We start from the raw sequence: 25,398 nt of genomic DNA, 5'->3' as shown, positions 1-25,398 counted from the left end.
GAACAAGTTGAATCAGTTTTACCATTTTTTAGTATTTTTAAGTCCATCTCACATGGCTAATACCACACACACCTAAAGCCAATTTAAAATACCAAATTAAAGCAGCATGTTTCTGGAATATGGGACAAAAGTGGTGCAGACACAAAGAAAACTCACACAGAGAGGAGCCAAGCAGGAGGCTTCAGCTGCTGTTGGGAAATGGCACTAACCTCTGCACCCCTGTGCCATCTGCAGACCACCTTGCAAATTAATGAAATATTAGATTGTCAAAACAACTGTGCTCTTCTGCATCGCGGCATATTTTGATATGCAAGAGGGGAAAAGCACAGGTGTAAATAATAAAGGAATGTTTTCTTACTGAGACGCTGTAATGAAACAGAGCCACAACCTCTGAGAACTGAAACAAAAGTGTCTGCTCTGACAGAGGATCTTAGGAAATCTCATTGTTTTTATATACGAGTTCAAAAATGAAAAGAAAGTTTATACAGTTGCTTTTTCTATTACTATGCAACACACTTTAGTATTTATTTCACACACTTATGTACTGCATGTACATGCAGAGTAATACTGCGTATTATGGAAGCAGTTAAGAAGTTCTTGCTGTAGCAGACTGTTTCTGTGATGAAGTATAAAATCAACTCAGGTTAAGGAGCTTTGTTTAGTTTTCTTTTCCTTCCTTCTCCACTGAGCAGCCAGTTTGTTTTTTTGATGATCAGATTTTCCTTAGTGATAACTGCTATAAAAAGAAAGGTAAGCAAAGAAATTGTGTAAACACTTCAGATAAGTTTTAATTTAACTGAGTGTTAAAATTTTTATAGGTTTTAAAATGTGCCGACAGAGAAAGGCCATGTACAATTAACGTCAATCAGAGTGAAATTAAATTCAAGCATATGTGTTTAACTCCAAAAGTTGATTCTGTTCATCTGGACGTAACGTTTTGTGGGAGAAACATTTCGTCACTCATCCAATCATCCAGATTTACTTATCTGGATGATTGAGCATCCAGATAAGTGCTTCACACTGACTGCTGTGACTCGTCTGTAGGTGTGGAACGAACTGGGGCACAAAACCCTGTACAGGCAAATAATGTTGATTTTGTAACATTACCTGACCTGTTTTAACACATCTCATTAAGGACGTGCACCAGCTTGGAGTCATGAAAGTGCACGTGTACATGCCTTTCACAGACAGAACAATGCATTTCTTGACTTTCCCTTTCTGTTCCTTTGTGCAACATTTAACAGCAGTGAGGGGTTGGCTTTTAGGGAGATTTTGAGGAAACAGTAAGTTAACTTACATTCAGCCCCGTCTGATAAGAAACAGTGTAAGATGCAGCAGCTGTTCATATCAGACCGATAACAGTCAGGAACAATGAGGATGGCAGGCAGATTTTGCCTTTAGTCTAGACGTCAGACACTTGTAGAGCTCTGCATAGGTCAGGCAAGTTCGTGAGCATTAGTGAACAGCAGTTGATAATCTCTTTGTGCATGGCATGTGCTTTGAAAACCGACCCTATCACTAATGCGAGGAGCAACATTCCTGATGAAAGGAAAGTAGTCTGTCCAGTCCTGGTTCCCGTCACTAACTGCCATAAATTCTGGTTTGTTCAATCCATATTTTTGACGGGTGGATTTAAATGGATGGGGTGAGGGATGGAAAGGGTTTTTTTATGTGAAAAATTGTATTTTTGACTATTTAGAAGAACTGGAGGTATCTTAAATATATTTTTTATGTTAAAAGTTTAATTTTAACTGAATAAAATTCCATTTAAAATACCTGAAATGCAATTCTGTTCATTATTAGGCTGGTTTAAATTCCCAGCAGACACATCAAAATCTCGATTTTTAACTATTTAACTGTTTGTCTTGTTACTGCACGTGACATATTTGTGGCATCTATGTATTGTTTAAAATCATTAAGATCTGATTCTCAAACACTCCTGATCATCCTGAGGTCGAGGCTTATCTCAAAAGCTCGCACCTTTGCAGTCGTTACACTGAAACTCTGGAAAAACAAACATTTCTGTCAAACTTTTAGAAACTGCTGATTTCTGGAATGGTGACTGGAGGATTGGTTGTTGTTAAGTTATTCCATGTAAATATTGTGAATGTGTGTGGCATACATTTTTCAGGAACCTGAATATTCTTTGTTATGTTAGTATAAAGCACTTTGGTTTTAAATGTGCTACAGGAATAAAACTTACTTGCCTGCTTAATTTTATCAAGTAAGAAACCTGTGATGTGACAACACTTATAGATTTCTATAATGAACATCATCACTACTGAGCTATAGAGATGATATATTAGATTTAATGTATTAGAACTGTATACAGTCAAAGCCTTATGGATATGTGAACTTGTGATTATAACATTTCAAACTTGTCACTGAGCTTAAATAGTCAAAAGTCAAAGTTAAAAAAACCCATTAATTGTTAATATTTAGAGTTAATCCTTGTAAAAAAAACACTCATCAATAAACCTTGATACTGAAGATGCAGAGGTGGCCGAGACTCGGGGACGAGGTAGGTAGACTAAAATTAAGAGTATTGGTCAACGTCAAATTGTGCCTCATGCATTCATTATTATAGGTAAGATAAAGAGCTATATGAATACGTATCTGAATGCATGAATATTCTTTGTTTTGCTGAAAACCCTCTGAGTGGTTGTAAGACTAGAAACTGCATACACGTTCACCGGCCACTTTATTGGGTTTAGCTGCTCTTTAACACAAACGTCTAATCAGCCAATCACATGGCAGCAATTTGATGCATTTAGGTGTGCATACGGGATCATGAAGTTCAATCTGAGCAACAGAATGGGGAAGTGAGCAGATTTTAAAGTGCCGGACCAGCCTGTCTGGCACCAATGCAGAAAAACTGTTGATCTGCTGGGATTTTCCCACAAAAACACCGAGAGTACCGAGTAAGTGAGCTCCAGCTCTCTGAGCCAAAATCCCTTGTTGATGTCAGAAGTCAGAGAAGAATCAGTACGTTGTTTTGAGCTGATATGAAGGCTTGAGCCCTTTGTACCAACTCATCATCGTTTAAACAACCACAAGCAAGGTGGAACTAATGAAGTGACCAATGAGTGTAAATGGTCGTCTCTTTCTCTCAGTTTGGATAGGGCAACATTTTCAGTCAACCATCTGCACTTTTTACATTCAGGCAGGGCTTTTTGCTTGATTTGCACAAAAAGTACCTCCAAGACCAAGAACTCACCTGCAATTTTTCAAGATTTTTTAAGACCTGAAGCAAAAGAATTTTGTACATTTTGAGTGAAAAAAGGAGGCAAAACCGAATCCAAACAGATTCTCCGTGTTTTTGTGTGCACTACTAAAGAGTAGGTGCAGCTACTTTGGCCCCATCTAGTGATCGAAGAGTGAATCACACCAAAGAGCTACCCCCCCACCCCCACAAGAATCAAGCAGCTCATTGTGCTGTATATCCAATCATCCTGCTTTTAATACAAAGTCGAGATACAATATCTACATCTATGGTTCGAAAGGAAAGAACAGGTACATAAGTGAGGGGTATGGCATCACCAGAGCTTTTCCCTCAACACATTTCATATTATGTTTCGCGTGTGTCTTTTATATTTCTCTTGACACAATAATCATTAGAAATCGAAGGAATAACATATTTCATATATGTCAAACATTGTCAAGACTTATGGACCACACATAGAGTTCATATGAGAATAATTTCAGGTTCAAACAATAACTTTTCAGGGTGTGTAAAGTGTGTAGCTAGGCAATTCATATCCATTCTCTGTCAAAAATACACTTGCTACCATGTGCTTTCAAGCAAACTAAACACCAACAGCTTGCCAGGAGGTCTTCACCGATTTGCCCTGTAGTCTGCTCTATATATCTAATTTCTCTGATGCCCTTACACCTATCACGGTGGGGTGAAACGTACCTCCAGCTATGGAGGTTGAACGAGGGAGAGCATCGAAAGGGCATCTCTGTAAACTGAAGCTAGTCCTGCCTCTATTGTACGTACATCTCTAGCTGACTAGTTGGACATCAGTAATCAGTATCAAATAGCACCCTACACAGAGGGCATACGTTGTAACAATAAAGCAATTTTTTTTTTTAAAAAAGGAGAAAAAAAAGCACCAAAATGGACGGTTAAAGATAAAATTAAAAAAAGTGACAATATCATACTTTAACAATGGCTCGCCAAAGAAACAAATAAACATCGTCTTATTGGTTAGAAATGCTAGAAATCCCAAATAAATAAAAACAAACTTGAAAAAGAACAAAATAGTCATAATAAATATCCTTTAAAAAAATCATACGAAATAAATATGACAAAGTGAACAATAACAATAAGGCTTTTTTCTTTTTTTTTCTTTTTTTGCGACAATAAGTACTACATCACATCCAATCCCACGTTATATTTTGTGCTCAGACGTTATGCAACTGTACTGTATAGGACTCCAATGATAGACTGTATGTACAAAATTGGTGATTTCGGTCGAGATGCCTGCTATATTGGAACATCGCTGTGCTGTTTAATCACCACGTGGGACCAATCATGACTACATTTCAAATTCAGAAAAAGATAAACAACCATATCGAGGAGTTGAGTGCAGTCATACTTAATTGGAAGGGGCGGGGGGGACGGATCTATCAGTCGGTAAAGCTGAGCATGTTCTGTACAACAAGGGTTTAAGGAACAGAGAAACTTTTAATAGGGTTAACAGGGGGATGGGATAGAGGCAGAGGACTGTTGATAGTGAGCGGTTCACTACTAGCTTTGAATGTGTTTTGAATTTTTCCCGTAATCTTTCACTGACGGTAGCCTTAGCGAGCAAAAGCAATTAACACAAGGGTTTAACTGCAAAAGCGGCAAAATTCAAGTAGGAGAGCTTCAGTGGAGGAAGATGATCAGGACAAAACCAAACAAACAAAATTTTCATCCTCGAGTGAAGACAATGCACGGCAATAAAAGCTTTAACACGGATTGCGCGAGCATGAAGCAGCATGTGAAGGACGCAAGAAAAAAATGAAGTCAACGTAAGGCAAAGACATACAGTGAAAACAGAAAAATCTACAGAAAGATGGCTCGAGAGAGAGAAAGACACTGACTGGAGCTCAGTTCTTTCTTTCATTAAGCCTCTCTTCAGTAAGCCACTGCTGAACTGAACCGATAGGACTGACATCAAGAGGAGCTGAGCTGGAAGATGAACAAGGACTACAGCAAACAGCGAGCAAGCTTTGTTGAGTGAAGAAAGCACCGGACTACAAAACGTCAGCCCAGTTAAGGAAGCGGTAGGTTTTAATCGCTGTTCCGAGGTCAGCTGTTTGGGGCTGCCAACTGATCCTTGTGATCGTGTTGTGTGTGTTTTTTTAAAGAGCGGTCTCTAGTCTGATTATGTTATGCTGGATGAAAGAAGGAGTCACCTCTCCTTTTAGGCCACAGTTTATGTTCACGCTGCATGGTTTCTCTTGGCACTGTGCATCAGGTAAATGATCATCCACATGCTTCTCCAACAGTCCTCGGGGTGGTGAGTCCATACTGAAGGCTTCTGCTGAGCCACAACCTAGTCATATGCTTCAAACTACAGGCAGGACTACTGATGGTAGCAGTAGACACCTTAGAAATAGACTCACAGACACATAGAAACGTTCACCTTTGCACTTTGTAACCCCTTTAGTACATCAAACCAATAGATACAAAGTTGAGGATAAAAAGCCCATTTAGGGTGCAGCAAATATCCAGGCTCTTGTGTTTTTTTTGTTTAGTTTTTTTTTAAATCTTTTTTTTGTTTGTTTGTTTTATACACATAGAGTATCATAATTCCTGTTCAGAAGCCATTTGTATTTCACTGGTTCATATTGGAGATAGCTGACCACAACACACATGTATTATACGTCCTTCACACTGGAACACTGAGGTAAGTATATGGATTACACATGGATAGTCTCCACACCCAGCAGCTCCTCAGGGAAACTCCTGCTGAGACGCTGTTAGACAGAGATTTTCTTGTTGCTGTTTTTGTTGCTTTTTGTCCTCGTTGGTGCAGAATTTGAATCTCGCTCCCGGAAAAGGTTCAGTGTTCACGTTTATTTCACGCCGTCTTTCTGTTGTCTCACTCGGTTGGTTTTGTTTGTGGACCTCAAAGCAGAAAGATGGATGGATGGTTGTCTGTTCTCTTACGTTGCATAGTGGTCAAAGCTACCCAGGTACTCGAGAGCAGCCTGGTAGCAGAACTGGTACTCGTCCTGTGTGAAAAACACAAGTACAAATTCCATAAACAGAGTGTCATATATTTGGAAGAAATGCAGTTCCAAATCAAGCCTGCGGCTTTACAACAAGCTGTTAGTAACAAAGTGCTTACAGATACTTTAAAATTGGCTCTTAGCTAAGGTTTCTGTTATGTATAGACACAACAGTGGCTCCTCCCTTGAGGTATATGCTTTTTTTTTTCCCTCAAATGATTCATAGGTCAGTGCTGATTGGCTTAGAAACAAAGTTCAGGTAAAAAGACTGGCCTGAAAATGAGTGAAAAAGCAGCAAATGTCCAAAGAAAAACTTTAAAAGATCAGCAGAAAGCCAGGAGAACTGTTGCTTAAGTTTTGCACAAAAGCAAAATATAGAGAAATCAGGTGGCTCAAGACTTTTGCACAATGCTGTATACTTACGAATATGCATAAATTTAGCACTCGAGCACACTTAGAAATATATTTTCATTAATTTCTTATAATTAACCTGAAAAAGTCAGATTTTTACATATAGTGAACCAGTGCACTAGTGCATAGTGTAAAGCACAGCACTTTATCAAATATGCGTTCACATGTTTATGCAAATGAACCTATGAATTAAACCATCTGCATACCTTGCTTCTGTATATAGAATATAACATGACACTGTTACAAAGTGCTCCACCAGCTTGTGTGTCTTGCTGTTACATTTTATAATGAAAAATTCACACTCTGGGGGCTATTTCCTCCTTTCAGTGTCCTACTTATGCTAATGCAAATGTATATTGATGTGGGTGGGACTGCTCATCAATAGCTAGCGCTGCCTAAATAACATTAAGGCTTTGCCTGCGTTATGGTAGCATGGATTAAAAATATGCGATACAGTTCAGCATGCCAAGCTGCGAAGCATTTTAGCTTCTTGGGCAGATAATGAATATAATTCTAAACTCTTATGCTATTCACATTTCTGTTCTTTTCCCAGATCTGACTGCAAATACATACACAACCAGTGGAATTATGATCTTTTTATGTGGTTAACATTTCCATCTCTGTTACTTTGGGAGAATTTTTAAGGCCCGGTGATAATATGAATCTAATGGTTTCTTAATCCACATTATTCTTTACCAAAAAGACTTTAATAGAGAGATTTTCCTTTAATAATCAAATAGTTAAAATCAACAATAGGCTAAATGTCAAATACCACCATTCTCATTAATGCAGTGCTCTACTTCACTGTCTCTGCCCTGGTTAATGAGTGTGTGTTTACCTCAGTCTGCACCATGGCTGGTCTCTGTGTCCGCAGCATTTTGACAGTTTGGAAGATGTCTACCGCCCCTTCGTAACGCATCCGCTCCAAGACAATGCTCAGAGTGATAAAGACACCTGTCCGCCCCACGCCGGCACTGCAGCCACAAAGGAAAACAATTTTACTAGCGTATGTAGTGTGTCAGATCAACAGTGTGCTGGATTCTCACACACACTACTGTTATTAGAAAGGCGAGAGTCACATTAAACTGTGATTTAATTACCAACGACCGGTTGTGTTAGATAAAGCCCGCTGCTTACCTGCAGTGAACGCAGATTGGTCCATCCTGGCCAAACTGCTCCTTGGTTTTGTGCACTTGGCCAATGAAATCGATGAAGCCCTCCCCAGATTTGGGCACACCTTGCTCTGGCCAATCAGTGAACTGGAACTGACGCACTGTTCGTGACTGGCCGTCCTGGGGGAGCGAGGAATCAGTTAAAACAATAACCTGCACACTATATGGATGTGAAGATCTATCTGATGTCTTTCTGTCACATATTCAGACGCTTGTCCTTGAATGTGCAGTTGGTCTTCATGCAAGGTGATTATTTCGAAATGATTATTTACAAAGCTTCCTCTCGCTGTATTGACTGAGGAGTGAGACTGCCAGGCAATATCCTCTCTTCCTTCTAATGATTACTGTTATCTGATCCTGGATCAGTGGTTGTGGTTAACTTAAAGCTGTAACGTCAGTGCGTCTGCTTTTGTCAGCCTCTCAGAAGGCAATTACATCTTTTCTCTTCTGCTCAGCCTTTCTGACTCCCCTTTAATGGAGATCAATAGAGCATCTGTCAATGTGGCGTCAGGGCTGGACAGGCTTAACTGGATTTATGTATGACTGACATGTGTGTGTGTGTGTGTGAATATACACAAATACACACACACACAATGTCAAGGTAATCTGGAGACAGCATGGTTGAATGAGTGATCCATAGGAGTCTGTCAATACCTTGAACCTGTTGTGTTGCACACATTCACATAGAAAACACACACTAACCAGCACACACTACAGGTCGATAGTACATGCTGTGCGCCACTGCCTGCTAACAGCACTGACAAAATACTCCTGAAAAACCTCATAGTGTGATGTTACACCGTTGTCTGAATGCAACATGCAAGAGGACACTTTAAGCAAAGCATGAACCAACCCTGGCATCTGTAACTTTGAACTCCCGGAGGATGTACTGAGGCATGTTGTACTCCGCCATGGGGTCCACCACAAAGTACTGATACCTGGCTGAGCGCTCAGCGGGCCAGTACTGGTGACACTTCTCCTGCCAGAGCAGAACACATAAGAAGTCTTCAGTAATCATACGCAAGAGGGCTGCAATGTTACAAGACCTGTTGTTTATTTAGCTTTGTGTATTTTGTCCATACCCGTCCCATTTCTCTCAGCTTAGTGAGCATAACTACTATAGTGGAGTTGTGTTCCCACAGCATTCTCCAGAAGTCCTCTGTAGTCTCAGCCAGTGGACCCTGGGTGGCAATGTAGCCTCTCTGCTGCCTACACACACAAACGCACACAAACACACATTATGTAGCCACTTCCTTTCCCCTGCCTTGTTTCTTCATCTGTCAAGAATCAGACTGAAAAGGGGGTCAGGCTGCAGGCAAGAAGAGCAACAGTCACAACATGTGTGTACAATGACTCTGAATGCCTGAATCATCAGAAAGTCTTCACTGGGCCAAAATGAGTGCCACGCAGCGAGACAAATAGTGGCAACATGTACACAGTAATGACAGATCTGACAGGAAGTGACAGGTGAGAGCAATGTGGTGAAAAGCTATCCAGTCCATTCACTCATCAAACCATCGTAAGAGGACCGCAGCAGAGAGAGGAGGTCAGGTCATATTAGCGTTTGCAGGACGAAAACATACCTGTAACCGTCTATGTAGCTGGCGTTGATGTAGTCGGACCCCTCCAGTCCTCTGATGGGCTGGAGGCACACGCGGGTGGTTTCATAGGGCATGATGTTAACTAGTCGGTTCTTGAATTTGTTGCAAGGCAGGTTGGCTGTGACGAACCTGGACGTGTGGGCTTTGGTGTTAGCCAGGCGCTGGGTGGAGAGAAAATGAAGGAAAGTGGGTTTTTTTTTTTTTAAAGGTGCAGTCAGTAATTTTTTTAGGTTATTTAATATAATAATTATTTTGAGAAAGTAATCATTGATTAGTGTGTAATTACGTCTTCCAACAAACTGATGTATTCTTATAAACTTAGAAAGAATCCTTTAAAAATACATAGCAGTCGGCACCCGTTTGTGGCCAAGATGGACATCGCTGTTTTGCCTAAGCTTGTTTTATGGACGTGGCTAAAGACCGGACATATACGTAATATGGCAAAGCCAGAGGATGTGTCTGCACCTTCAGACTGAACATATGGAGGATCATACCTGTGTCTGTCCTACTGTGGGCATCGTAGCTAGAATCATGCACTTGAATTAAGAGGGGTAAGAAATCTACCCTCTACTGACATCTGCTTGTGACATTTTCCACACTGTATCTTTAAGTATATGAATCAAGTAAATGTTTTTCAAAGCACTCTTAAATCATCTTCCTGATTATTTCATTGATTATTTAATGCAATAACTGTTGAACAACAGCCCAAACACACAAAAACAATCAGTTTGCTGCCAAAAAGTAAAACAACAGCATAAATTCATGTGGTCATAGCTGAGAAACTGGAACAAGCCAAGAGTTATCTTAACTACTTAATAAATTGAAAATAGTACAGGCTGTAATTATGTCTTTTATTTTTTTATTTTTTTCACAAAGACATGGGTGTTATATTATCATTGGGCCTCTAACAATATTTTCTATACTAAACCAACCTGTGAGGCAAAGATCACGTCTAGCTTAAAGGTTTACAACTCACAGACACACCATCAAACCAATTATTTCAAATGGGTACTTTTTTTTTAAAATCTGGAGACAATGTTGCCAATATTTTCTACTTCTCAAACAAATATCAGACGTAAAATTTGCATGCCTTCCACTTCATTTAAATGTTTTCCAGCTCCACTGCCTCCACTCTCACCTTAAACTCCAGCTCCATGCCAATCACATGCTCTCCGCTCTCCACCTTGGACAGCTTCTGCATGTAGGAGTAGAGACTCCTGGCAGCCACTTCAGTGTTTCCGCATGCCACAGCCTCCAGAAGGGCCTCGTGGATGAAGCTGTACTGGTCCTCCGTTTGCACCATGTAGTTCCTCTGTGAGCGCATCAGGGTCACGTGACCGTAGATGTCCACAGTGCGCTCGTGTCGGATGCGCTCCAGCATGGCGTCGATGACAATGAAACAGCCAGTGCGACCAACACCGGCGCTGACATAGGGGGCAAAAAAGGCGTGTTATATACATGATATTTTCTTCAGTAAGATTTTTTTAAAGATTAAAATGTTTTTAAGGATCTTTTCAGAAGTTCAGGTCAAATGTAAAAATAGCTGATGCTTGGCCAAAAAACTAGGAATGAAAAATTAGCTGAAAATGATAAAATTGCATCTCATGCAATGATAGCGTGAAGTGTTCTCACGCTATTTCTGTTGACCACTGGAGAGTTAAGGAATTTTCTGTATTCAGCCAAGAAACAGTTCCCAGCATAACCAACCAGTGAAAATGCAATTTTCAATCTCTTCAGTTTTGTGCAGATCAAACAACTGTGAAATTTAGTGAGCTCCACAAGGGTCGGATATTGTTACCTTAAGATGAAATTAGCGCAGCAAATCAGCCACTTTCCCAGTCATTTTTCCACGTTAAACGCTCCCTCACTAAAGCTTCACAGTCATGATGAAAGCAGCATTGATCCTATTTACCTCCAAGATAAATTAAATGTGGGTGTGAGCATACCTGCAGTGAGCAATGATAGGTCCAGCATCAGGGGGGTTGCAGGCTTTGACTCTGCGTAGGAAGTTGAGGAAGGGGGTGGGATACTCTGGCACGCCGTGATCGGGCCAGGCTGTGAACTGGAACTGACGCACCTCTCGCCTCTCGCTGCTTCCACTCTGACGTGAGAAACACGTGAGAAAAACTGAGGTTAGTGTCATTGAAGCCAATACCACTTGTACAACGAAATTTGTAAGCTTCATTAGCACAGACTCTTATAAAAAAAGCTGATTAAACAAAAGAGTTGGAAGTTGTTAAATTTAACCGTCTTTGAAAAGATTAATTATCTCTTATTGCAAATGTGTGTTCCAAAAACCATCTTGAGTTTAGGAATGAAATGGTTCAATAATTTCCTTTGGGAATAAAATGAATGTGTCAATAGCACAGTTAAAACCTGGAGGAGGATTGGTAGAGCAATGCAGAAAGAACGTGGAATGATTTTATATGGGAGAAATCTCAGAGGATACAGAATTTAAACCAAATAGAAAAGATAATGTTTTTAAATTAGTGGCTATAACGGGATTAGTCAGACTTTAAGCAAATGTACCAAATAATCAGTTTTAAGACAGATAAAATATTTGATGTGACAAAAAAAGTAGAAACACATTGAGTAAGGTGTGTACACACATTAAACTATGACTATAATAAGATGTAATAGATGCAAAGCCGAATGCAAATGAAGCAAGGAAATCAGGTGCTTAATAAAATTCATAAACCTACCAGTTTCTTATTTTGGTAGGAATGTAATTTATAAACAAACATGGATTAAATCTTGATCCCAGAAATTTCCTCTAAAATTAATGTAAATTTATACATGTTTTTATTCATGCAAATTATTTAATGCGTAATCATTCAAAGTTCACAGGGATCTGCATTTAAAAAAACAAAACTGACCACTGGTCTTAAGATGAAAAGAATTTGCTCAGAATAATTGAATTGAAAGCAAGAAACACAGGGATATTTTGATATGCAGGAGTTAGCATGTTTGCTAACTTTTTTATGTATGGATAGCTACAAAACATCACAAAATGTTACTAGTTCACAGGGGAAACAGGAAAGCACAACCCCAATATCAAAAAGAGGAGTGCTAGTGTACACACAATCTGATAACCCAGTATTGGCGTTATTCCTACATCATCACAACAATATTGTATGAGTATTCAGTTAGCATTAGCCAAGACGTTAGCTAATGCTATTAAAAACTATCATTTCATTTCATTTCATTTCATTTATTTATTTATTTCACACTTGGTACAACAGTTCAAACAAACCAACCACACTTTCTATCAATAAAACACTACAACCATGTGTGAAAAGGAGCAGGAAGAAGAAAATATTCTTATTAAACCCTGCCCCTATCTACAATCCAACTTATATTACAAGTGGGCACCAAAAATCAGAGAACAAACTAACATTAACATTTATCTCCGGTCCTACCACAAACCAAACAACAAATTTACCATCAGAATATACAAATTTACAATCAAAATATACCACTCCACATGGTAACAAGGAGAAAAATAAAATTAAAATAAATAAAACAAAAAATGATAATGGATCCTTCATCAATGAACTCCAATTTCATTCACATTCTTCATATTGAGTTATCGTTTTAAGCATATAACACTTTTAAAACAATATAAATTTATACAATTCTTTAAATTATAATGAAGAGAGTTCCACAGTCGTATACCCCTAACCGTTGGACTCATTAACCTTTGTGTAGTCCTAGCTAACTGATGCTTAAAATAAAATTTCCTTCGGCTGTCTCTCCCCTGAACACAATAAAAATACTTTTGTAACTTAAAGGGCAAAATATTATTTTTAGCCTTAAACATAATTAATAGTGTCCGTAATTTCACTAAATCTCCTAATTTTAATAATTTTGATTTTATAAATAATTTATTTGTATATTCTCTATATTTCACATTATGAATCATTCAGTATCACTTTCTTCTGTAATAAGTTTAGAGGTTTTATAGTATTCTCATATGTATTCCCAGACTTCAATACAATAACTAAAATATGAAAAAAACAATGAAAAATATAAAATGCGCATTGTTTTATAGTCTAATAAATCTCTTACATTTCCCAAAATATAAATATTTTTAACCATCTTCTTTCTAATATACTCAATATGTGATTTCCACGTCAAATTTTCATCTACTATTACACCCAAAAACGAAATTCAGTAACTCTTTCAATCAATTCTCCATCAATGGACATAATGACTTCATCCTCCTTTACACGATTGCCAAATATCATGAATTTCGTTTTGTCAGATTCAAAGATAATTTATTTACATCAAACCATATTTTTAATCTTAACATCTCAGAAGTCATAATTTCAACCAAATCTTTCAAATTCTCTCCAGAGCAATAAAATTTGTGTCATCTGCAAATAAAATAGAATTTAACCTTTTGATACGTCACAGATATCATTAATATATAAATTAAAAGTTTAGGTCCCAAAATAGAACCTTGAGGAACGCCACATACAATCTTCAATCTTTCAGAGGTGTTACCGAGATAATGCACATATTGCGACCTATTTTCTAAATAACTCCTTAACCAATTCAATGCCACTCCTCTCACACCATAATTATACAATTTAGAAATCAAAATAGAATGTTGTAACGTATCAAAAGCTTTTTTAAATCAACAAATACCCCAACTGTATATTTATTATTATTGGTTGCAGATGAAATATCGTCAATGAAAGTCAACAATGCTAATGCCGTTGATCTATTTTTACGAAACCAAATTGATTTTCATTTATTAGTTGATATTTTTCAATAAAACTATCAAGTCTTTGCGCAAAAAGTTTTTCAAGCACTTTTGAAAACTGTGACAAAAGAGACACTGGCCTATAATTATTAAAACTATGCTTATCTCTGATTTATATAAGGGTATCACTTTTGCCACTTTCATTCGATCAGGAAATACTCCTGATTGTAACGAAAGATTAAAAATATAGCAAAGAGGAATACTTATACAGTCTAAAGTCTTTTAATTATGACCATATCTATACCATCACAGTCAGTAGATTTTTATTTTACAATTTTCTACAATTGCTACTATTTCTTTTATGGTAGTATCAGCCAAGAATATAGAATTAACCACTCTATTTTCTACTTTCCAGGCTTCCTCATATTCTGGATCGTCATTTTTTCTAATTAAATTTGCTAAAGTGGGTCCAACATTTACAAAAAAGGAATTGAATTCGTTTACTACTTCAGTCTTGTCTTCGACAACTTGATTATTCTTAATAAAATAATTAGGCCGATCTAAGGGTGTGTTCTTGTTACCCAATACCTCCTTAAAAATATTCCAAATGCCCTTAATATTATTCTTGTTTTCCTGAAAAGTTTATTACAGTAGTCTTTCTTGGCTTTCCTCAATATTAATACCAACTTATTTTTATAAACTTTATATTTCATTTCCGCATTCTTAGTTCTCTGTGTTATATAATCCCTATATAAATTATTTTTCTTTTACACGCATTTGCAAGACCCTTACTTATCCAAGGTTTCATATTCTTATTCTTTTCTTATACTTAAATGATACCAATGGACAATGTTTATCATACAAGGCCAAGTAAGTATTTAAAAAAGCTCCATATGCAACGTTGACCTCATTAACATAAACCTCCTCCACTTCCATGAGATCTTGTCTAAACTTGTTAATTGCCTCGTTATTTCTTAACCTTCTATGACTCACGAACCCAACTTCTTCCTTTCTTTTCATATTTAAATCAAAAGTAAAAAAGACTGGTAGATGATCGCTTATATCATTTATGATGAGGCCACTCATAATATTACTCTCCAAGCTATTAATGAAAATATGATCAATTAGTGTTTCCGATTTATCCGTTATTCTACTCGGCTTTATAATTAAAGGATAAAATCCTTTACCAAGTAATAATTCAAAAAATCTGACGCAGCCTTATCATTTGCCTCTTTACAAAGATCAATATTGTAATCACCACACAAACATAAAGTCTTATTTCCCTTAGCCTTACTCAATACGTCTTCTACTGCCTCTGTAAATAACTCAATCTCTGACCCCGGTTTCCTATATATACACGTTACAATTATATTACTTCTTCTTTCTATATATCATTACCAAACCAACACGAGTAAGCTAAATCTGGCTAACAACAAACTGTTATCATACATGATAAATGTATGATTAAAACAAAGTTTAATCATACATTTATCATGTTGTATAGAAAACTATTGAAATACCGACTACTTGATCCAGAAGAGTTTTCTATAAACAGAAGTGGGTTTTTTCGACTCCACATTGCAAAGCTATGACATCGCAACAATGTGATTTGTCAGTTGCAATACTGATGCTGGACCAACATTATTATGATGATGCAGGAAGAACACGAGCACCGGGACATCAGATACACATCTATTGCTCCCACTGTTGGTCCCCAGCCCAACATAAGGGGGCTGGCTGGGTAAGGACATCCGCTGTAAAAAAGGTGAGCAGCTGAAAGAAGCTATTGTACAGAAAAGTACTTCAGCCTACCTACTGTTATTATTCTCTTAGTCATTTGTTATTCTAACGCCACATTTCACAACACATAAACAAAAATTTCGAGAGGTTGAGTATCACTTGGAAACTACAGCTGGCCTAGTTTCTGTTTGTAAGTAGGCCAGAGAGAGACGCGCCAGTCTGACGGTCCTAGATTAGCCCTGTGCCACAAGAAATTGCTCTGCCTCCAACAGAGATCAAATCACAGTCCCTGACACAGGGAGGCTGGCCTGGTTTGAACACTCCACGAAGCCCAGACTAATCTATTATCCTCTGTGTCCACACGCGCTGCTCGCTCATGATTACTTCAGTTGCTCCTGCTTCCAAATTGTAAGTTCAAGAGATCAAAGCTGTTCTCTGTGGATATGTCCGTAAACTTAAGGGAGGTGAGGGCAGAGAAGTGAATCGAGGGGCACACAGGTGGAACAGGAGGCGTGAAATAATTTACCTTATGCAGGGAGAAGGTGCGAACACAGAAAGTGGCCAGCTCCATTGTGTCCAGCAGTGTGGCCTGGATCATCCCGTATGTCTCTGTGCCACGACTCGGCCAGTACTGATCGCACTTGATCTGCGAGAATCGAAGAAAAGCATTAGCCTCATCGCTACTGCAGTTCTCAGAAGAAAAGCGACGTTCTTCTTCAGTTTCATGTATGCAACATGACTCTGGATAATTGAAATTGCAGAAGTGGGTCAGTGGGTAAGGTCTTGCTTTCTTACCCGTGACTTCTCCTCCAGGCGTGTCATCATGACGACAGAAGCAGCCCGTTGCTCCCACACCATCCTCCAAAAGTCCCCGAACGTCTCTGGCAGCGGCCCCTGCGTCGCGATGTAGGCATTCTGCTTCCTGTAGCCATCAATGTAGTTGGCGTTGATGTAGTCGCTGCCCAGGATACCTGCAAGCGAGACACTTCTGAGTCTTGTGCTAAACTGCAATCTGTGCAAGTGGCACAATAAATTAACCCCCGTGTATGACATCCAACAGCCTAACGAACTGTTTGTTTCTGACAGCCGTGGCTTCCAGCAGACAGGCTGCTGGATGACTAGTGGACGACAGCAAACAAACAAGAATCTGTCGGTGTAAATTCATGAGCTCCAGATCAAAACCATTCCCCTCCTCCTTGTTCTGGAGGAGAGCGGGCCGCACTTGGATGCAGTCGCGCTGTTTGTCAGTCTCATGCCACTGCACACAGTTGGTCTCCAGCACTGTTCGCAAATTCAGATTTCATCTATCATGTAGCTCTCGCACCACTCTCCCCATACCAACTCTTTGTGTGCTATGCACCCACCCGTTGGCTCAAACATGCCCCGCCCCCTCCATTAGGAACTCTCAAAATCTTCTGTAATTGACATTCATTTCCAGCAAATCCTCACCTTCTATGGGAGACAGGATGACTCTGGTGTGGTCGTACGCTATGACGTTGGCGTAGCGGTTTTTGGGCTTGTTAACTTCCAGGTTGGAGTGTTCCCAGGTGAACTGCTGACTCGGGTCGATTGACTGCGAGAGAGCAACAAAATACGTGCATTAATAGCGTGTGCTGGCATATTTAGTGGTGCATTTGAGGATAATGGAAAGAGAGCACTCTGTAATGTAGACGAGTTACAGCAATAAATTGCGCTGCTGAATAAATCATGAACAAGCAGCCTGCACGCAGGTAAACAAATGTTAAGTAACACTTGCTTTATGAAGGCTTAACAGGCTTAACATCGCCAAATAACAGGATGGTATCTATTTATTATATGGAATGATAATATACAGTATTTCTCACCTCGTACTCCTGGGAGAGTCTCAGGTTGTCGTTGGCTTTCAGCAGCTCTATGTGCTCAGCCAGCTCGCTGATGGGGATGGGAGGATGGCTCATCATTCCTGCGTTACAATGAGGGTCAGAGGTGATGCAGACTTCAGCTCAGCGACCTAAATTGCTGCCGCTCGACATCACTCATATGCAAAGATGCGACGATAATTATACAATCAGACAACATCACATATCATTAAGGAACACGCTGAGGCAGAAAATCAATTTTGATCCATGTGCGCGGACAAAGTGAGGCGAGGTTTGTTTGTTTGTAAATTGTTTTTCTTTGATAAATTGCTTTCTCTGTGATCAGAGGAGCAGCGACTCAGAGAAAACAAACACAGACAGAACACTAATTAGGAGGGCGGTGCACGCACGCACACACACACACACACACACATGCACGGATGCACACAAAGGAAGCAACCTCTGCCTTGTACAGTCGTTTCTTTAGAGAAGCTATAGCAATCTATTCCCCATTCAAAAGGCAAACACTTTCAACAATAAATCAAACTAACACAAACTCTGTGTGCAATAAACAGATTTCACGATGCCAGAACGCATTCTCGATGTTTGGGTGATTTATAATGCACGCCGATGCACTATGAAAAGCATTTGAGGTGCTGTGCTGCTACAGCCGTCAAACGCGCGCTCACATCAGCGCTGATTTTTCTCTAAAGGCAGGCACTGCAGCACCCCTAGGTAAGCACGACAAAACGCTCAAGTCGGCACCGGAATGACCTCAGATAGGATCGGCCGGTTTTGTTGGAAACAAATTTCAGCGTCTCAAAAGCACAAATCTCAGGGGAGAAGAAGTGGGTGAGGAGGGAGCGTCAAGGTTGCTGCCACGCGAGCATGAAAAATTCTCATGATGAAAGAGAAGCTCTGAAGTGCTTTCTTCTGTATGTGTGAGAGTGTGAGTGTGTGTGTGTGTGTGTGTGTGTGTGAGTGGTGGGGAGGGGGATTCTTTGCTTCCCAGGAACATGGGGAAAAAAAAAAAAAAACTTTAGACCTTTATCTATTGATTAAATAAAAATCTTTCTCATTTGCCCTTTTATATCCTGGCAGGTGACCTTTCTCTGTGGTGACACGTCTCGCCACCTTTTTCAACAAGGACCACGAAACACTTCTATAAATTGCAACCACAAAAAATACACCGAGAGCGGTGATTAAATTCCTTCAGGTCATGTGTTATTTGGATGGTGCTAACTGAACGGGAAGAAGTGAAAGCGAAGCCTCATTGGCCCGTTGCCTCGACCGAAGCAGCTGTGTTGTTAGATCTCGCTCGGTAGGGGGTGGGAAGCAGCAAAAGCTGTGTATTTACTTCAAAGTGAGGCTTTGGTTGGTTATGCTGGCGAGAAGAGAGCCAATTGCTTTACAAATGATCACTGTTAACCCACAGCATAACTTCTGAGAATCCGCTCTGAGCTCTAAACATTCAAGATTGATAAGGCAGATTTCTGTCATTTCTGTTTGTTCTGATGCTACTTTCTGCAGCTTGGCATGTGGATTGTGGGCGAGCGGAGATAATCAGATTTTGTCACACCGTGATGACTCAGCCGTGACTAAGCAGTGACTGTACTACCTGGGCAGAAGCCATTTTGATCTCAGAAACGACTAGAAGCTGCCAGGTATGTGTTGGCTGTGATGAGGAGGAAAACTTTCTCAATCTCGTCTGCGGGTTTCTACCAGGAATAAAACTGCCGGCATGAATATTTCATTTTCAAACGATGAGCAATCAAAAGTAGATTTTATCGTTGAGAACAAAAAGTGTTTCTTCGGGTGCCCGTGGAGGCGCACGCTGCTTACCGGGAGTCTGGAAGTTGATGCGTCTCATCTCCACGGGATCGGTCGGGTGATGGGCCATCATCTCGGCGTTGCTCAAAAGGCTCTTGGTTCCAGGTTCAGAGTCTTTGCGCTTACTGCTGAAACACCAGTGAGTCAAAAGAGCAATTAGCACATGCAAACAAACCGGGGACAGGAAAGCAGGCTCGGTACTGACACGTCATTAGCGTGGCCGCTTGATTCGCGTAAACACAGCATTAACAGATACAGTGTTTAAGTCCTTGTACAAGTTCTTTGTACAGCATCTGGTATCTTGTAATTACTGTGGGTTAAAATGTACAAAGATCTTGACATTGGTTTAATCTTACCTGTCAGGTTTGCTGCTTCCAGTGAAACGGGAGCAAGGGCAGGAATAATTAGAGGAAGAAAGGGAAGGAAATGGACAGATTGTTAGAGAGGAAAATCAATATTTTGCATTAGCATTCAAATGCTTGAAGGCTTGCAGCAGATATCACAGGCTTACAGCAGGGTTAGACTGCTTGATGGCTGTCTGAGGAATGAACAAAATTTCCAAATTCATAGAGAATTTGGTGAATGTTGAACTGTTGTGGAAGAATATAACAGCAGGAGGTGCAAAAAGAATATAAGCGCAGTACCTGACTGTGTATGCTTAATGTTGCTGCACTGTATAAAACCCATCAGTGAGCCACACGGGCGCAGCTGGAACATGATAAGTAATGGCACCGTCGTTTATTTTGACTCGAGTTTTGACGCATAATCCTGCTGCTGTAAATACTCACTAGCAACCACAAATGTATTTTAATCTAGTTGCTGTAAATAGTCGCTGACACATATTTGTTTGCCAAAAAAACACAGTCCCTAAATATATAATGTACTATATGTGTGGGACATCTTCAAAGATTGACATATTCAGTTAGAATGAATGTTCACAAACAGCGAGGCTGAAACGCATGAAAAGATTTCTGTGCATTTCATGGAGTTTGATGGCATTGTGAAAAGTTTAGACTAAAGCCAGTCTTATCCTTGAAGAGTCATAATCAAAGCTGCTGTGGCATTTACCCAGTGTGACCGTGAGTGTGAGTTAGCGTCACGGTTGGAAAATTTGACATTTTATTTTTATGAAGTCCATCCCACTCACTTTTTGTACAGGAGGATGGCGATAACGATGCAGATGATGAAGACTACAGCCAGGACTGGTCCAACCACCCAGATCAGACCGTCGCCTGCATCGAATGGCTGTGGGTCCGAGTCCGGGGCAATCACACGGTCTGTGTACGGGCTGGCCACGTACATCTTCTGTAAAAAAAAAAAAAAAGCAAACAAAAAAACACCACAGAAGAAGATGATCACAAAATTGTGGACAGGCAGTCACAAAAAAGGGCATTTTATTTTTTTAGTGTTTTACTTTTGTGTACCGTGAACACCTGAGACTAAATTCCAATTCGATGCACTGCCTGCTCGCCTGTCTCCTTTATCTGTGTGCTCTATCTCTGTGGATTACTGCAGCAGGTGTGGATTAGGATCACCAGGAAAACTGGAGAGAACCTGAAAACCTGAGCCTGGTGTTTCCCCACAACAAATCCCCACATTTCCTCAGGCTGAGTGAGATCTTCACTCCAATGCATCTCTGTTTGATTTATGCCATTCAAAATACTGCTTCTCACCCATCCTGCTCCCGTACTGACAATACCAATGATAAGACTGGTTATTTTTTAATTTTCTTTAACATTCTTTTGATGCTTTTTGGCAAATATTTATTTATCGGCCTTCATTCTCTTGCTCTTACAGAGAAGTAAGTGTAGAGTCGAATCGTTTGTTCTCTCCTTCAGCTTTTTTTTTTTTTTTTGCAAAAGTAAAACAGGGTCAGTGTTTGCATTATTGAGCTGTTGCACTGGATTGCATTAGACTGAAAACATGTCTGTATAATTGTGATCAGTCATATAATGTGCAGACATTTGTGCCTTTATTTTTCCTCAGCATTTTCAGACAGTAGCTCAAAAAAATGTACCTAACCTTAATGTTGTTCAAACTGTTGCTTTTTATTAGTTCTGCAGAAGTTTGGAAGAGCATCCCCTGAGCTAGAAGGGATCCTAATAATGAAAAAAATCTAATATAAAGACCCTAGTCTAATTTTAAGTTGTATATTTATGTCTATTCCAGTTTGAATGCACATACATAGCAGGGGTGCGCGAGGCAATATTTCTTCCACTGCCACAGTGGGTACACTCACTCTTTATTAGCAGTGGTGATGGAAGTATGTGAGGGTTATTGCCTTTTGCTTACAACACTTTGACTGACGGGCATTTTATTGTTTTAGCAGCTCGGCTGTATTGATTACAACGTATAGTGACAGGCTGCAGGAGAGAAACGCGGACAGCCTGGAATGTGGGAGCGGTTTAAAAAAAAAACAGAGGGAAAAGACATGTAAAGTAGTGTCTTTCATACCCCGGATGTGGAGTTCAGCTCAGCCAGAATGAAGAAGACGTACTCCTGCCCTGGCTCTAGAGCTCGGTTCTCAAAGCCTCCATAGTCCAGCTGGTCCCCCAGGGTGAAGAAAGCCGGCAGGATGGCAGGTGTGAAACGGGCTGTGATGTAAGCCCGGCGCAAGTCCACCTGCTTCTGCTGTCGAGAATCCCTCTGCCTTTGACTGATGTCTTTTAACAGCTAAAAGAAAGAAAGAGAGAAAAGACACAGACGAGCAAAATAAGCCGCTCCAATAACTGTGACTAATGTTTAAACACTGATATTGAATTAAAAAGGGTAAGCGTTGCCAGGAGTTCTCAGAGATAGGATTGTGTGTGTTTATAGGTCTTTTCCTCCTCGCAGGCTCAGACATCAGTGGGTGCTGTTATTGTTGTGGTTCTCACCTCCTCTAGGTCCATTTCGTCTGGACTCTTGAGGTGTCTGATGACGCCGCGGGGCCTTCGCAGCGGAACCACAACAACATAAACATTCCTGTGGGAGCACAAGAGGACAAACAACATAACAACAGCTGCAGTCGCACAATAGCAAACTGTCTGTAACTATTTTCACTTTAGAGCAGTCATGTACTGTTACCATCAGTGCCAAGTACTGTTACAGACTGTAATCACCGGACTTGAACACGGCAAGTCAGATGACTGTCACCCCTATATGACATGACAACGTTTTCAAGGTGTGTAAGAGCATCTAAGGCTCAGTCTTTCAGCCTTACTTGATGGGACTGCGATTCTCCAGTGATGGCAAGATTAGCGTCACGGTGGTCTCGGAGTCACGAGTGCGGTCGATCTCAGGGCGGCGGATGGTGATCGGTGGGGATGTCTTAGCAGAGATGCGATGGCGAAGGCCTCCCGGGTTCCCCTCAGGAGCGGTGATTTTAAAGTCGTAGCTCGTGTTAGGCTGAAGGTTTGGGATGACTGCCTTTCTCAAGCGAGCGTCCACCTCCATTTTCTGACGGTTATATTCAACCTGAAGGGTGGGAAAGAGTCGGTGAAGCTAATCTTTATGTTGTGTGCTGTTTAATTAGTAATTTAATGCTATAGAACTAAATTAAGGAACATTTTTAAAATGCCCCGAATAAAGTTTTTTGATGGGTTTGTTTGAGAGTTTGAACTAAAATTGCATTCAGCTGCTCCCTTATTCACAAGAGGTCATCACAGCGGGGGGCTCTGCACATTCACAGATTTATTTATTTATTTTTATACCAGATGCCCTTTCTGATGCAACCCCAACCCCAAAGTACAATGGCAACCTTGTTGAGACCCTGAAAAGTCTGTTGTTGCTTGGTGACTGCACTGGGTTTGTTTTTTTTTGCTGTTGAACCTACTGTAAGTAATTATAATGACCACTTTCAATCACAGATTGGTGAAGGTCTCCCAATAACTGCAATCTAATGTATTAACTCAGACAGACTGCCAACATGTTGCAATCAATTCTAGTCTGTCTGCCCAGATGAATGCAACTTGTCTCTTTGCAATAGAGGACTTGACTGGTTGTACTCTGGCTATATTACAATGTAAAAGCAAGGTTGCTGATGTCAACAGGCAGCAGTAGATTTGAGATGTTTGGGAATTCATCACAGTTAATTCCTGTATTATCACAAACAGATTCATCTGAAGCACGCAAATTAATTAGCCACAGCTTCTTTGTTCAATCCATAAAAAACAAAAGTAGAAAAATGAGAAACTGATGTTTTATTGGAGGAATGTGTGCTAAACTATTCTTAGCCAGGACTAGTGTAAAATAGGAGTTAGTAAACCCAGTCAGTTATTAGCAAGGGATATAATCCCAGTAAACCTCTGTTCTGGAGTCAATAAATGAGATAATTAGTGAACTTTAAAGTGCTGGTAGATGGATTTTGCTTTATTCAGTAAATGCTCAGTTTAATTGAACTTCTCATAGTCCAGAGAAATTTCACATAAATGCCTGTGGGTAGATCTGTGGGTGTGTTATTTGTGTCAGGGTCATGCATGCTAAAAATATTTTAAAAATGAGTCACCAGCTCATAAGTGTTTTTAAATTTTATATTTTTTATTTTATCAATCTTGGCTTTTTTTTAAAAAAAAATATTGCCTGTTTTGCCTTTTATTTTTGTTCTTTTTATATATTAATTTTATACATTTTTATTAGATCTGTGTTACTCAGTATTTCACGTTTCTATCCTCTTTTCTGTCCCACATTTTTTCTGCATGTCTGAGATGTTGTTTGTCCTACAATGTGCTGATCTTTAATTAACTCTTGCTACTTAAAATGCACTCTATAATTTCCAAAAACTTGACCCAAATAAAGCCGAGTATTATAATCTTAAGGACCCCACAGATGTTAAAACAGAGTTTTACGTAACACAATGAGGCACTGCGCGTGTCATTCAACATACAGTAAAGCGATAGGGGTTGCTAGTCTCTGGAAACTCCCAGGTAAGAAGAACGCTGGTCTCAGTGGCCAGATTGACCGAAAAATTCCTCGGCACATCTGGGAAGTGAAGAAACAAACAGGCAGAGAGTCACTCGTGATGAAGCGTTTTATTCAAATCGCGGTGTCCTCTGCTTTTCCAGACCTGTAAAAATGGAGAACAGCCCGGTCAGTTACTGAGGAGGGGGAAAGACATGATGGTTAGGAGGATAGGCAGGTGATGAGGAAAGTGGATGGCAAGAGTAATAAGTACAAGTAAGAGACAGACTGGCTGCAGGAATGTGACATGCCACGTTGTTAGAGTGTAAGGTTGTGTTTGTTAGACTCAGACTTCAGCAAAGCCTTTGGAAAAGGTGGTAGTGAAGGTCTATCAGATAAAAAAAGCTTACCTGCAGATACAGCGCCAGACGCCGGTTTTCGCTTCAAATCAGACCGAACACTTACCTATTAGATACTGTATATCCGAGCCCTGTATTGACTTTTACCTGAGGGTTTGTGATAAGCAGTGCTCTTGAAGCAAACATCCATTAACATTCAGCCTGCTTCCACTGGTGGTGAAGGGTAGGTGATGAAGGTATAAGTGAGTGAGTGGAGGAGATTGGGGAGAGTAGTTGTGTCCCGCACTTTGTAGTTCTCATCCTCTCTGAGGTGCACTGGTGAGAGGCAGACCTGTAAGAACTGGCCCAGACTTCATTAAGTTTAGTGTTTTTGGAGTGAAATCCACAGTAAGGGGAGATGTGAAGTTGAACCAGTGCTTAGAAAGGTGTTCCTGAGGCCGGAGGCCAGCCCTACCTGTTTCCAAGGACAGGGTGAGGCGCACCAGTAGCGGGCTGAAGGGGCCCGGCCCTGCCTTGTTGTGGGCTCTGAGCTGCACCTCGTAGGCTTTGCTGTGATTGAGGCCCAGGATGGTGTAGCTCGACTCACTTGCTGGTAGCGTTATCAGCCGTGGAGGAGCAAAGGGGGTTGGAAAAGCG

At 40.2% G+C, this 25,398-nt stretch overlaps 1 pseudogene; it reads right to left on the bottom strand.

Moving 5' to 3' along the window:
* Window positions 1-3,433: 3,433 nt before the first annotated feature.
* The window catches only part of LOC116319151, a 71,421-nt pseudogene continuing 49,456 nt past the window's right edge, over window positions 3,434-25,398 (bottom strand).

Source organism: Oreochromis aureus, linkage group 18 (assembly GCF_013358895.1).
Source record: "Oreochromis aureus strain Israel breed Guangdong linkage group 18, ZZ_aureus, whole genome shotgun sequence".
In the NCBI taxonomy this organism is placed as follows: Eukaryota; Metazoa; Chordata; class Actinopteri; order Cichliformes; family Cichlidae; genus Oreochromis; species Oreochromis aureus.
This window is presented reverse-complemented; position numbering and strand designations above follow the sequence as displayed.